Below are 11,709 nucleotides of genomic sequence, written 5' to 3' on the forward strand. Positions count from 1 at the left end.
CTGCCCGGAACGACCCCCGCCCCAGGCCTCCCCACCCTTGAGCCCCGCCGAAGTTCGCTGTGGGCCGGACGACCGCGGCCGCCCCCAGCCTCTAACGTCTGAGCCCCTCTACCGCCGCCCCATGGCGCCGCGGCCCTCCGGGCCTAGGGTAGCCGCCACTGACTACCGATCCGTCCCGGTAGGCCTGCCAGCGCCGTCGAGCCTACACCGAAGACAGAAAAACGCAGCCGCCGCCGCCGTCGACGCCTCTGCGGCTGCAGGTCCCCGCCCTCCCCCGCCCACAAGCTGACTGAGGAAGCACCGCCCACTCGAGCTTAGCCCTCCTGTCTGATTGGAGCGCCTCTGGTCCAAAGGCTCTCATTGGTCCGGTCCGATTGGTTCCGCGTGCTGGCGTCTCAATGTTGCGTCGTAACTGGCTCCTCGACCTGTCTACCTCACACAACCAATGGGAGGGGGGAGGGGAAGGGAGTGAATGTCAAGAAAGATCAAGTCATAGAAAAAGGAGGGGCTAACAGTGGTTGCACCCTGCCAACCAACCCAAGCTGGGGGCGGGGGAGGAGAGCGCATGCGCACTTGCTGGCTGCCCCACAGCCCGGGGACGTCCAGCGGGAGTCATGTGACCCTGCCAAACGGCCGCACCCCCGGCGGGGTCTCACGGCGCTTCCAACTCCCGGGAAACGCAAAGTCGATTCCTGCCATACCGCCGCAGGGATTGAGGGATGTGGTGGGTGACAGCCTGCTTAGTCCGGCCACTTGGGCTTCTAAAAGAAGAAGGAAAGTGGGGAAATTGAATAGAACTGTGTCCAAGTGTGCAGAGTGCTTGTTTATTTCAGTGTCCCATTTCTTAGATGGGCAAATTGAGCCTCGGAGCCCAAATAAAAACATTTAGGTTGCAGACCAGTGGGCCCTGTGGCCTGTCGGGCGACCCAGACGCCTATGTCTTGTCAGGGGCAGCGCGTGGCGGGGGGCTCTCCACCTGTCCCAGCAGGCACCCAGTGCCGTTTGAGGACACCGTCTCTGGACTAGACCACAGCTGCCACGCAGCGGGCCAGCGAATCCGAGAATAAACTGGAACGGGAGAGAGTGCTGAGGCCGGTGCACGGCTCCGCCTTCCCGAGTGCAGCAGCCCCCGCACCTGTCCCAAAATGCACACTCCTGGGCCACGTGCGGCTGCGTGCGTCACGCGCCAGCCGCCGCCTCCTCCCGCCGGAACCCGCGTGGCCAAGCCGAGTGAAAGGCCCCTTTTACAAGGCGAAAGTTCTGTGCCCGCCACTCTTTTCACCTGCCCTGTGCAATCGTCCTGGCATTCCTGCCGCAGAACGGAGGTCGTGCCTCTGCTGCGGACCAGTTGCTGGGCTGGGCGCGCGGAGGATGGCCGGGGGTAGCAGTCAGGAGCTCTCCCTGAAGCTTAGGTTCTGAGAAGGAAGCAGCCGCGTAAATGGGCGTTGACCGCAGAGGCAAAACTGGCCCTCTAGATTACACAGTGGCGCGGGGCCTTAGACCTCTGGGGGCTTGGAGTACAGTAGCCGGCCTAGAGCACCAACTCCCACTAGCTGCCAGCTTGCGATCCTACAAACTTGGTTTAAAAGCCACCACGTCTGGAATAAAATCTAACCTCCTCACCGAAACCGACAAGTCCCTGCAGGACTTGGCCCCACCTCCTCTTTTCCTCTCGCCAGCCTCTGCTCAGCTTCTGCTCAGCCACAGGCCTTCCTCCTGTTCTCCTGGACACTGGTCTCTTACCTGCCTCAGGTCCTAGCAGTTCTCTCTCTCTGAAATCCCCTCTCCCCCTCCCCCATCCTCAGGGCTCTGCTCAAATGGCCTGTAAGCCCAGAACCCTTAACAGACCAGCCTCTCTAAAGGGCCGTCTTCACTCTCTCCTATCGCTTGTTTTTATTTTTTTCATACCCCGTATCACTCTGAACGATCTGCTATTGATATGTTTATTTACTTATGCTCCTCTCACCAAAAAGTAAGTTCTTAGAGCAAAAGTCTTGGCAGTCTTGTTCCTGTTTGAATCTGAAACAAATAAGATTTAGGAAGAAAGGGAGAAATGGAGGTCATGGTGGAAAGGATGTGCCAGACAGAAGTAGGGGTTATAGGGAACCCTAAGTTCATCAGGTCTACCAAAGTGGGAGGGCACAGCAAGCAGGGAACTTTGTCCATCCAGTACTAGAGGCACACAGCCTAGGGCCCACCAACTTTGTACAGGCACTACAAAAGCACAATTTATTCCATACTACAAAAATAATTTTTTCAATAATGATTACAGTAAAAGAAATCTAAAAATATTCAGTTATATTTACAGCAAAAAAGGTTAATCTGCATGGATATTAGTATATTTTCTGTGAGACCAGGCTACTGGCAGATGATTTTTTTTTTTTTTTTTTAATTCTAAACTGCAATTTGAAACCTGAGTAACGTTATTACATATCAACACTAGGCGGGTGCTCATGGCCAACCTGCAAGGGCTGTGGGATGAGGCTCACAGGAGGCCACAGTGAAAAGCAGCATGTGCTAAATGCCATGAGGACATAGTGTCAGATTAGTGAGGAGGATAAAGGGGTACTTCCCATTGATAGGAATCTGGGGGGGGGGGGGCTTTCCAGAGGAGGAAGCATTTTGTTTTGTTTTGTTTTTTCCACTGGGCCTTGAAGCACAGACAAGGTTCCTGGAAGAAAGAGACAAAGGGACCCACGAACTCAAAGGCTCAGAAGTGGAAAAGGCTTAAGGAGCCCAGAATTATCTGATTTGACTGAATTACATTTTCTTTCTGGTGACGAGATGGTGCCATCTCATTTGGCTTTCTCAATAATTGTACAGGTGTTTCCTAAACGAGTAAACTTGAGGAAATTACTAAGGTTCCCTGAGCATCATAAATGGAGTTGATGACAGAAGCTCAGTGTTTGCTCTCGGGATTAAATGAGAATAAATGAGGAAAGAACTGAGTACCATACCGGTACATAAAATCACTCAATAAAGTATCACTCAAGGCACCTGAGAAAGAGCTCCCCTTTAAAAAAAAAAAAAAAAAATGTTGACCTGTATTTCAAAAATCATAGCAGTTGTCACCATACAAAGTTATTATGATACTATTGACCATTCCCTGTGAAGGACATTACATCCACATGACTTATGTTATTTAATAACTGGAAGTTTATAGGTCTGGTTCCCCTTCACCTTTTCGCCCATCCCCCTACAACTCTACCCTCTGGCAACTATGTTTGTTCTCTGTTTCATTAAGACTGTTTCTGTCTTGTTTTGTTTGTTCATTAGATTTTGGGGGGTTTTTTGCTTGTTTGTTTTGGGGTTGTTTTGTTGTTGTTGTTGTTGTTGTTCCACATATAAGTGAGATCATACAGTATTTGTCTTTCTCTTTCTGACTTATTTCTCTTAGCCTAATACCCTCTAGGTCCATCCATGTACTCACAAACGGTTAGAATTATTATATTATACACCTGAAACTAATATAATACTGTATATCAACTAATTATTAAAAAGGAGCAAAACAGAAAATCATAGCAATTTTCTTTTATTTTTAAACTATATTTTATTGATTATATTGTTGCAGTAGTTCCAATTTTTTTCCCCTTTTCTCTCCATTGCCCAGTACCCTCCTTCCCTCCAGGAGTCCCACCCCCACTTACTTCATGTCCATGGGTCATGCATATAACTTCTTTGGCGTCACTCTTTCCTATATTATTCTTAACTTCCCCTTGTCTATTTTGTACCAACCAATTATGCTTCTTAATCCCTGCACCATATCCCCATTTCTCCCCCTCCCACCTCCCAGCTGATAACCCTCCAAATGATCCCCATACCTATTCTGGTTTGCTTAGTTGGATTTTGTTCTTATTTTTTAGATTCAGTTGTTGATAGTTGTGAGTTTGTTGTCATTTCAGTGTTCATAGTTTTGATCTTTTTTTTAAGTAAGTCCCTTTGACATTTCATATAATAATGGCTTGGTGATGATGAACTCCTTTAACTTTACCTTGTCTGGGAAGCACTTCATCTGCCCTTCCATTCCAAATGATAACCTTGCTGGATACAATAATCCTGGTTGCAGATTGCCTTTCATCACATTGAATACTTCTTGCCAGTCCCTTCCTGCCTGCAAAGTGTCCTCTGAGAAATCAGCTGGTAGTCTTATAGGTACCCCGCTGTAGGCAACTCTCCACCTCTCTCTTGCTGCCTCCAGAACTCTCTCTTTATTTTTCACCTTTGGCATCTCAATCATGATGCATCCTGGCGTGGTCCCCTGTGGGTCCAGCTCGCCCAGGACACTCCGTACTTCCCGAACCTGTATGTCTATCACCTTCACAAAATTTGGGAAGTTTTCCTCATTTTTTTCAGTTCTTGCTTCCTCATTCTGCACTGGTTGACTATTTTTTTCTTCCTTATGTTCCAAATCATTGATTTGAACCCCAGTTTCCTTCCCTTCACCATTGGTTTTGTGTGGATTTTCCTTCATTTCATTTAGCATAGCCTTCACTTCTTCTTTTATGATTTTCTGTACTCAAGCATATCTGTCAAGCCTGTGAGCATCTTTATCACCAGTGTTTTGAATTCTGTGTCTGTTAGGTTGTCTGTCTCCTCATCTGTTAGGTTGGCTATCTCCTTATCGCATAGTTCTCCCACTGGAACCTTGATCCATTCCCCCTTTTGGGCCATACTTCTGTTTCCTCATTCTGACAGGCTCCTGTGTTTGTTTGCCTCCGTGTCCCAGGTAAAGCTGTCACTCCTGTTACGTTGTAAGGGGTGGAGCCTTAGGGACTCGTCAGTACAGAGCGACCTATTTCACTGCGTTGTGACGCTGTATGTGGGGGAGGGGTCCCAGAGGGAACAATGCCACCTGCCCAGCACTTGCCCCTTTCCCAGGCACCTCTCTGATTTCTGCACCAGACTGGTGCCCCTCTAGCTGCTGCCCTGGCCATCATTCCCAGAGTGCGTGGGTCTGCAGATGTTCTAGGACCATGGAGGCCCTTTAAACAAGCAGACTCTACTTAGAGACTGGCAGTTTCTGCCTCCTCCCCAACCCTCACTTGTCTGCACAGTCAGAAGCAATGAGGCTTGATTTTTCCCAGTGCTGGGACCAAGAGCTGGTAGGTCCGGTGAAGAGCTGGGAATGCTCCCCAGGTGTCCCTCCTGACTTTTTAAAACATGTGACTGCACTTTCTGCCGGCCTGCTGCTGCTGCCATGTCTTCTCTGCCCCTGCTCCGCCCCTTCTACCTATTTGGATGAGTGTTTCTTCTTTATATCTTTGTTTGCTGGACTTCCACGCAGTTTGATTTTCTGGAACTCCTTGTTGTTTCTAGATTTAAGGTAGTTGTATTCCTTCTTAGTTGTGGAGGGAGATGCAGCATGTCTGTCTACTCCTCCATCTTGACCGGAAGTGCCCCAAAGATTTTATTGACTTATTTTAGAGAGAGAGGAAGAGACAGAGAAAGAAAGGGAGAGAAACATCGATGTGCAAGAGATTCATCAATGGGTTGTCTCTCCCATGGGGACCTGGCCTGCAACCCAGGCATGTGCCCTGACTGGGAACTGAACCAGTGATTCTTTGGTTCACAGGCTGGCACTCAATCCACTGAGCCACACCGGCCATGTTGCAATTTTCAAATAAATACACATGGTGTGATGAACATTGGAAATAATTTGTAATGGAGAAAGCAGAACTGGTTTGGAATTTTGCCTAATTACTCTATATTTGAGTTCAGTCATTGTTTAATTTCTCTAAGTTTTAAGCTCATCATCTGGAATGCAGTGACAATGATATCTGCTGGCTTCTCTCAGGAGTTTGTTATAAGAGGCAATTTGGATAAATCGTGGGAAAGTATGCTCTAGGCTTCAAAGTAGTACATGCAGTCTTAGTTGACTTTGTTAGCAAAAGGCATTGCCAAAGAGTTACTCTCAGAAATCAAAAACTCAGAAGATATAAATTATATGAGACAGTTTTCAGAAAAGAATGAAATAAAATAAATTTTTCTTTTTTATTGCAAAAAAATACATATAAATTAGGCCACATCTTTCCAGTTAATTTATAGATTTCTTAGCATTTCTGAATCAACTTAGCAAATATATATTGTATTTACAATGAAGAAGCCATAATTCCATATTAAAAGATTGATTGAAGAGTGAAAAGGGAAAGTGCTCATTGATTAGTTCACAACCTTGGAATTGGGAGCCCTGTATGAAAGAATATAAATATGACATCTTTCAGCTAAGATCTGAAAGCTTTACCTCCATTTAAAGTTACTAGAGACTGGTGGCTCAAGAAAAACGGATTAACATATTCTTTCATTTTTTAAACTCTTCCAGACTTTACAATATATATATGTAAACACTTCAATATAAAAATCTATTACATAGCTTATTGTGAAACCTACCTTTTAGTTTCCATTTTGCAATATAATATATCTAGGACATCTTTTCCATGTCAATAATATAGTGGCCTCATTCCTTCTTATTAATAGTCACATAGCATTCCAGGGTATGGTCACATCATAATGCATTTAACCATTCTCTACTAAAGGATATTTGGGTTGTTTTCTGTGTTTTACTACTACAACATATATTCATCACCCTCATACATTCATCTTTGCATACTTGTTCAATTACTTCCTTTGAATGAATTTCACAAAGTAGAATCACTTGATGAAAGCTCTGTATTTTTCTGTATTCACTGGTTTCATTATTATTACTGCAAAAGTACTCCATGTTTCAACTGAAGAATTCTAATTGTACAGAACAATATAAGGGAAAAAAGTAAAAATAATTCTATTTACCTCATTCCAGATCTTCCTCAATCCAATTTCCAAGAAATACCTTGTAATTTTTGGAAGCTGTGTAGGTCACATGTGGTATATGTATAACTGTATACATGCATGCCCCCCCTTAAGGAAATAAAAAGGTGATCATTTATTTGTACTATTATACAAATTTGTTTCCCTTAACACAATCTGGACATCTCACCACATCAGGGTAAAAATTATTTTAAAATATTTTGAAATACTTTAGTGTATGGACTGATTATAAACAGATTCCCTATTGATGGAATTTAGGTCATACCAGTCTTCGGTTACTATAAACAATGCTGTAATGAACATCCTTGCCTGTGTATACATGTATACGTGTGCAAATATATACCCTCAGAAGTAGTATTTTGTGGTCAAAGGTAGATACTTCAAATATTTTATGAGACTTCCAAAACGCCCTTCAGAAAAGCAAAGCAATGGGCACTGCCTCCAATAAATATGAGTGTGCTATTTCTCCAGACTTGTCAATAGAGAGTTATCATAAAATACTTTGTACTTTGCTGATCAAATAAGTGAAAAAGGGTCTATCCTTGTGGTTGTACTTTGATTAGCCCAGCTTCCCAGGTTGTCGTGGGTTTGCTTGTTTGTTAATGGTTTTTCATTTTTCTTGCCTTGCAAAACTTTTTTAGGTAGGCAAGTATTTTACTTTATAGCTTCTGAGTTTTGCATCAGACTTAGAAAGGCTTTCCACATTCAAAATTTACTTGTTAACATAATTGAGTTAAAATTATCTTTTTCCTCATCTGACTACTGACCCAAAATATTAAGAGAATGCATGCTACCAGTAGCTTTTCTGTGATAATGCATGCATTCATCACAGAGGCAGCAAAATGGACTCAAAGATTAATTACTGCCAGGAAAGGCCAAAGTTAGACTCAAGGGCCAATTAGGAAAGTAAAATAATATTGTAAGTAAAAAAAAGCAATACAAAGAACAAGACAAAAAAAATCTTTTATTTTAAGGTTCAGCAGCATACAAATGAACAAACATGTTTAAATAAGAGCAATGGTTTTGTTTTTGTTTATATTTTAATAATTACCTGTCCAAGTTTAGGACCAATGCTGACATGAAGTCAAGTCCTGCATTCCAATTATCTTGCAGTGGAATACAAGAAGGCCAGTTCTGCACATTTAAGTTTTGGCAGAGGAAAGAATACAATTTATCCATTTTGCTACACAACATCAGAAGTTACACACTGCTTCCCCTTTGATAGCCTGCATCTTTTTATGTGCTTATTGGTCATTTATTTTTCTTCCAGCCATTGAAGTCCTGTGCCCATTTCTTAACTGGGTTGTCTTTGTATTACTGAGTTTCACATTTCCTTATATATTCTAGATACCAGTCTCTTATCAGACATATGATTTGCAAATATGTTCTCCCATTCTGTGACTTATCTCTTCGCTTTATTAATGGCATCCTTGAAAGCACAAAAGGTAGAAATTTTAATAGTACAATCTAGCTATTTTTTCTTTTGCTGCTGATGCTCACATACCTTTTTTAAGTGAGCTAAAATTCACATAATATTTGATTCACCATTTTTCCTAAATTAAAAAAATTATTTTGCCACAAAAATGCAAGTAGCGTCTTTTAAAAAAACACAGGAAACAAAACATTGCTTAAATCTACTAGTGTTGCAATCTGAAAAGAGAAAATAATCATGATTATCATTTAGTAAGCAATATGCCCAGAATTAAGTGACTTAGATGAGTGGTTCTTTTTTTTTTTTTTTTTTTTTTTTTAACACAGGAAGTTTCCATTTATTCCGGAATGGGTTAAAATGAAGATGAGTGGTTCTTAATTGGGGGCAACTTTACTCCATGAAGAACGTTTGGTTGTCATAGTGAGGGGGGAGGCAGTGCTACTGTAATCTAGTGGGTAAGTCCGGGGATGCTGCTAAACATCCTACAATGCACAGAACAACTCCACAGCAAAGGATTATCTGGCCCAAATGTCAGTAGTACTGAAGTTGAGAAACCCTGATCCATATCCATCAATTTTAAGATGAGGAGACCAAGACTTAGAGAGGTTAAATAACTCATGTAAAACCACATGGCCTGTAGGCAAGACAACCAGGATAGAAGCTCAGGCAGTCTGTCTCCAGAATCCCCATGCCTTGCTGAAGCAAGGGCAGCAAGAAGGGGATGACTGTGAGAAGGTCCCTTAGAGAGGAAAAAATCCAAACGTTATCACTGAAAAGTCGCATATTCCTAGTCCACCATCTGATCCTTCAGTGAGCTGGGATGATGGAATGAACAATGAGGTATAGCTAACCTAAAGCTGAGCAGAATGCTTTCCTCTAGAAAATTCTCCCAAAATCAGGAGAATGGGCTTTGTAATAGCCTAGATATGGTTCTAGAATATGTGAATTGTTGCTCCTCAGAATTACCTGGGGCTTTTTAGAAATATCGGTCCTTGGGGCCCAATCAAAGCTATGGAATCAGGTCCCCAGAAGTAGGGCTCTGGAATCTGTATTTTCAAAATTCCTCTGTTTCGTCAAGTGTAGTACTCATGTAATTACCTCATCATGGGGTGGCTAAGCTATTTTCAGATGTTCTGGAATCAAATATGATTTTTTTCCTCTACCCTGGACCATCCACTTACTGATTATTATTTTATTTATCTTTACCTGAGGACATGCTTATTGATTTCAGAGAGAGGGGAAGGGAGGAAGAGAGAGAGAAACATTGATCGGTGGCCTCTCGTACGCACCCTGACCAGGGATTGAAAGCACAACCCAGGCATGTACCCTGACTGGGAATCGAACCTGCAACCTTTCAGTTTACAGGCCAATGCTCCAACCAACTGAGCCACATCAGCCAGGGCCCACTTGATTATTTTAATCACAAATGAGAGGCTTCAGGAAACCTAGAGGCAAAAACCTAGAGACAGAAACCAGCCAAGGAATAGCTCTCTCCATTTATTTCCTCTCATAATATTTAATGTTCAGTGTATTAGTTATCTGTGTAGCAAACCAAACTTAGTGGTATAAAACAATAATAAACAACAAAAATTCAGGAGCAGCTCTGTTGGGTGTTCTGACATAGGAGGTCTCTCATGAGGTTATAATCAAGTTGTTGGCCAGGCCTGCAGTCATCTGAAGTCTTAACTCAGGCTGGAGGATCCACTTCCAAGATAGCACCACTCACATGGCTGGCAAGTTAATGCTGGCTGTTGATGTGAGTTCCCAGGTCCTCCAGAGGCTACCTGAGTGTCCTCAAGACATGTTGGCTGGCTTCATTCAGAGTGAGTGAACTGAGAGACAACACCAGGCAGAAGCCATCCTTTTTATGATCTGGCCTCGGAACTCTATACAGCATCATTCGACCACATTCTATTCCTTTGAAGCAAGGCACTAAGTCTAGGCCACATTCAAAAGGGAGCGGGGAAAGGGGGAATTAGGCTCCACCTTTTGAAGGGAGGAATGTCACAGAATTTGGGGACATATTTTAAAACCACGACATCTAGATCTTACCAATGCTGCATCCAGCTCTCTACTGAAGGTGAAATTCTTTGACTGTTCATACAGCTTTAGACTTTAAAGGTGGCATGGCTCACCTGGAGATGATAGTAGACCCAGAGGGTCCACCACTCACCTTCCACAGTCATCTTGTACAATGACAACAAGGTGACTGTTCTGGCAAGTATGGGAGCGAGTGGGAAAAGAGATGTGTTCTTATCTCTTTTTACTTCCTTTCCTGGGACAGAAATGGCAAGCTTATGATTGAACCCAGTCAAAACTCTCTTGCCTCATTTGGTAAACTGAAGGACACATTTCTCTCTAAACTCTATTTAAATAAAAATACAGCACAAACATGGTTAAATTTTATTTTTTTATTTTTTATTTTTATTTTTATATTATAGGAAAGGCAAGTGGCAGCTGCAGGTATTATGCTGACCTGTGCTGTCAAAGTCTCTCCAGGTTGCTCTCGCATGCAGTTGGAGATCCCGTGGCTACAACCAGCCACAGCCCTTGGAAACATGCTGAAACATGGTTAAATTTTAAAGGATGAGATTTTTAGCAGAAATTGTAAGGCTTATGTTCTTCTACTCTTCTTATAAAATAAAGCTTACCTTGGGCAAGTAAATTCTACCAGCTTTAAAAAACAATAGGAAATACTCCGACTCTATTATCTGTGAGATAGAAAAAACTTTTGTCCAGAAGGGTCAAAGAATTTAAGATTTCATGGGAGAAATTTTCCTAAGAGTTTCTCAAAACTGAGTATATAATGGAATATTATATCCATAACAGAGTTAGCCAGGTCCCTTCCCCATATCCATTCCACAAGTTTTTTTTTTTTAATTTTTTACGTTATTTTTAATTATATTTTTTCCATTACCACTTATTCCCCCATACCCTCTTTCACATTCACCCATCCCCAATCCATTCCACAAGTATTCTTTACTAACAGAGCCTAACTTGTATTCAAGAGGACCATGAACCCAGCTTAAGGACTACATTTCCCAGCCTCCTTTGCAATTGAGGGAGGATTATGAAATAATAAAAGGAAGTCATTGGGTGGGGTTTCCAGGAAAGCTATTTAAGGGGAACTGACTTGGCATGCTCTCTTGCTCTTGCTACTTCCTTCTTCCTGTTGCTTGGAACACAAACAAAATAGCAAGGGCTGTAGCAGCCATCTTTGACCATGAGGTAACCTTGAGGAAGGAAGCCATATGCTAAGGATGGTGGAACAGAAAGGAGGAAGTCTCCAATGAATTTGTGAACATCTCTGGGCTTTCTCTAGACTTACTTTTATTTAAGTAGAGGGAATAAACCTCTGGTTTATATAAGCAACTGTGGTCAGGTCTCTGTACCAACAGCTGAACACAATTCATTAGTCATTATATAATGTAATGCTCATGATTATTTGCACAGTGCTAAGTAAATGTAATACT

At 42.7% G+C, this 11,709-nt stretch overlaps 1 non-coding gene across 1 annotated transcript; it reads right to left on the bottom strand.

Annotated features, from left to right (window-relative positions):
- Positions 1-10,669: 10,669 nt before the first annotated feature.
- Positions 10,670-10,800, bottom strand: LOC150009292 (small nucleolar RNA SNORA44). The gene has a single exon (XR_016511557.1). It is a non-coding gene; the product is annotated as a small nucleolar RNA SNORA44 (small nucleolar RNA).
- Between the last annotated feature and the right edge of the window lie 909 nt (positions 10,801-11,709).

This window comes from Furipterus horrens, unplaced genomic scaffold, assembly GCF_987537825.1.
Source record: "Furipterus horrens unplaced genomic scaffold, mFurHor1.1.pri manual_scaffold_5, whole genome shotgun sequence".
NCBI classification, from domain to species: domain Eukaryota; kingdom Metazoa; phylum Chordata; class Mammalia; order Chiroptera; family Furipteridae; genus Furipterus; species Furipterus horrens.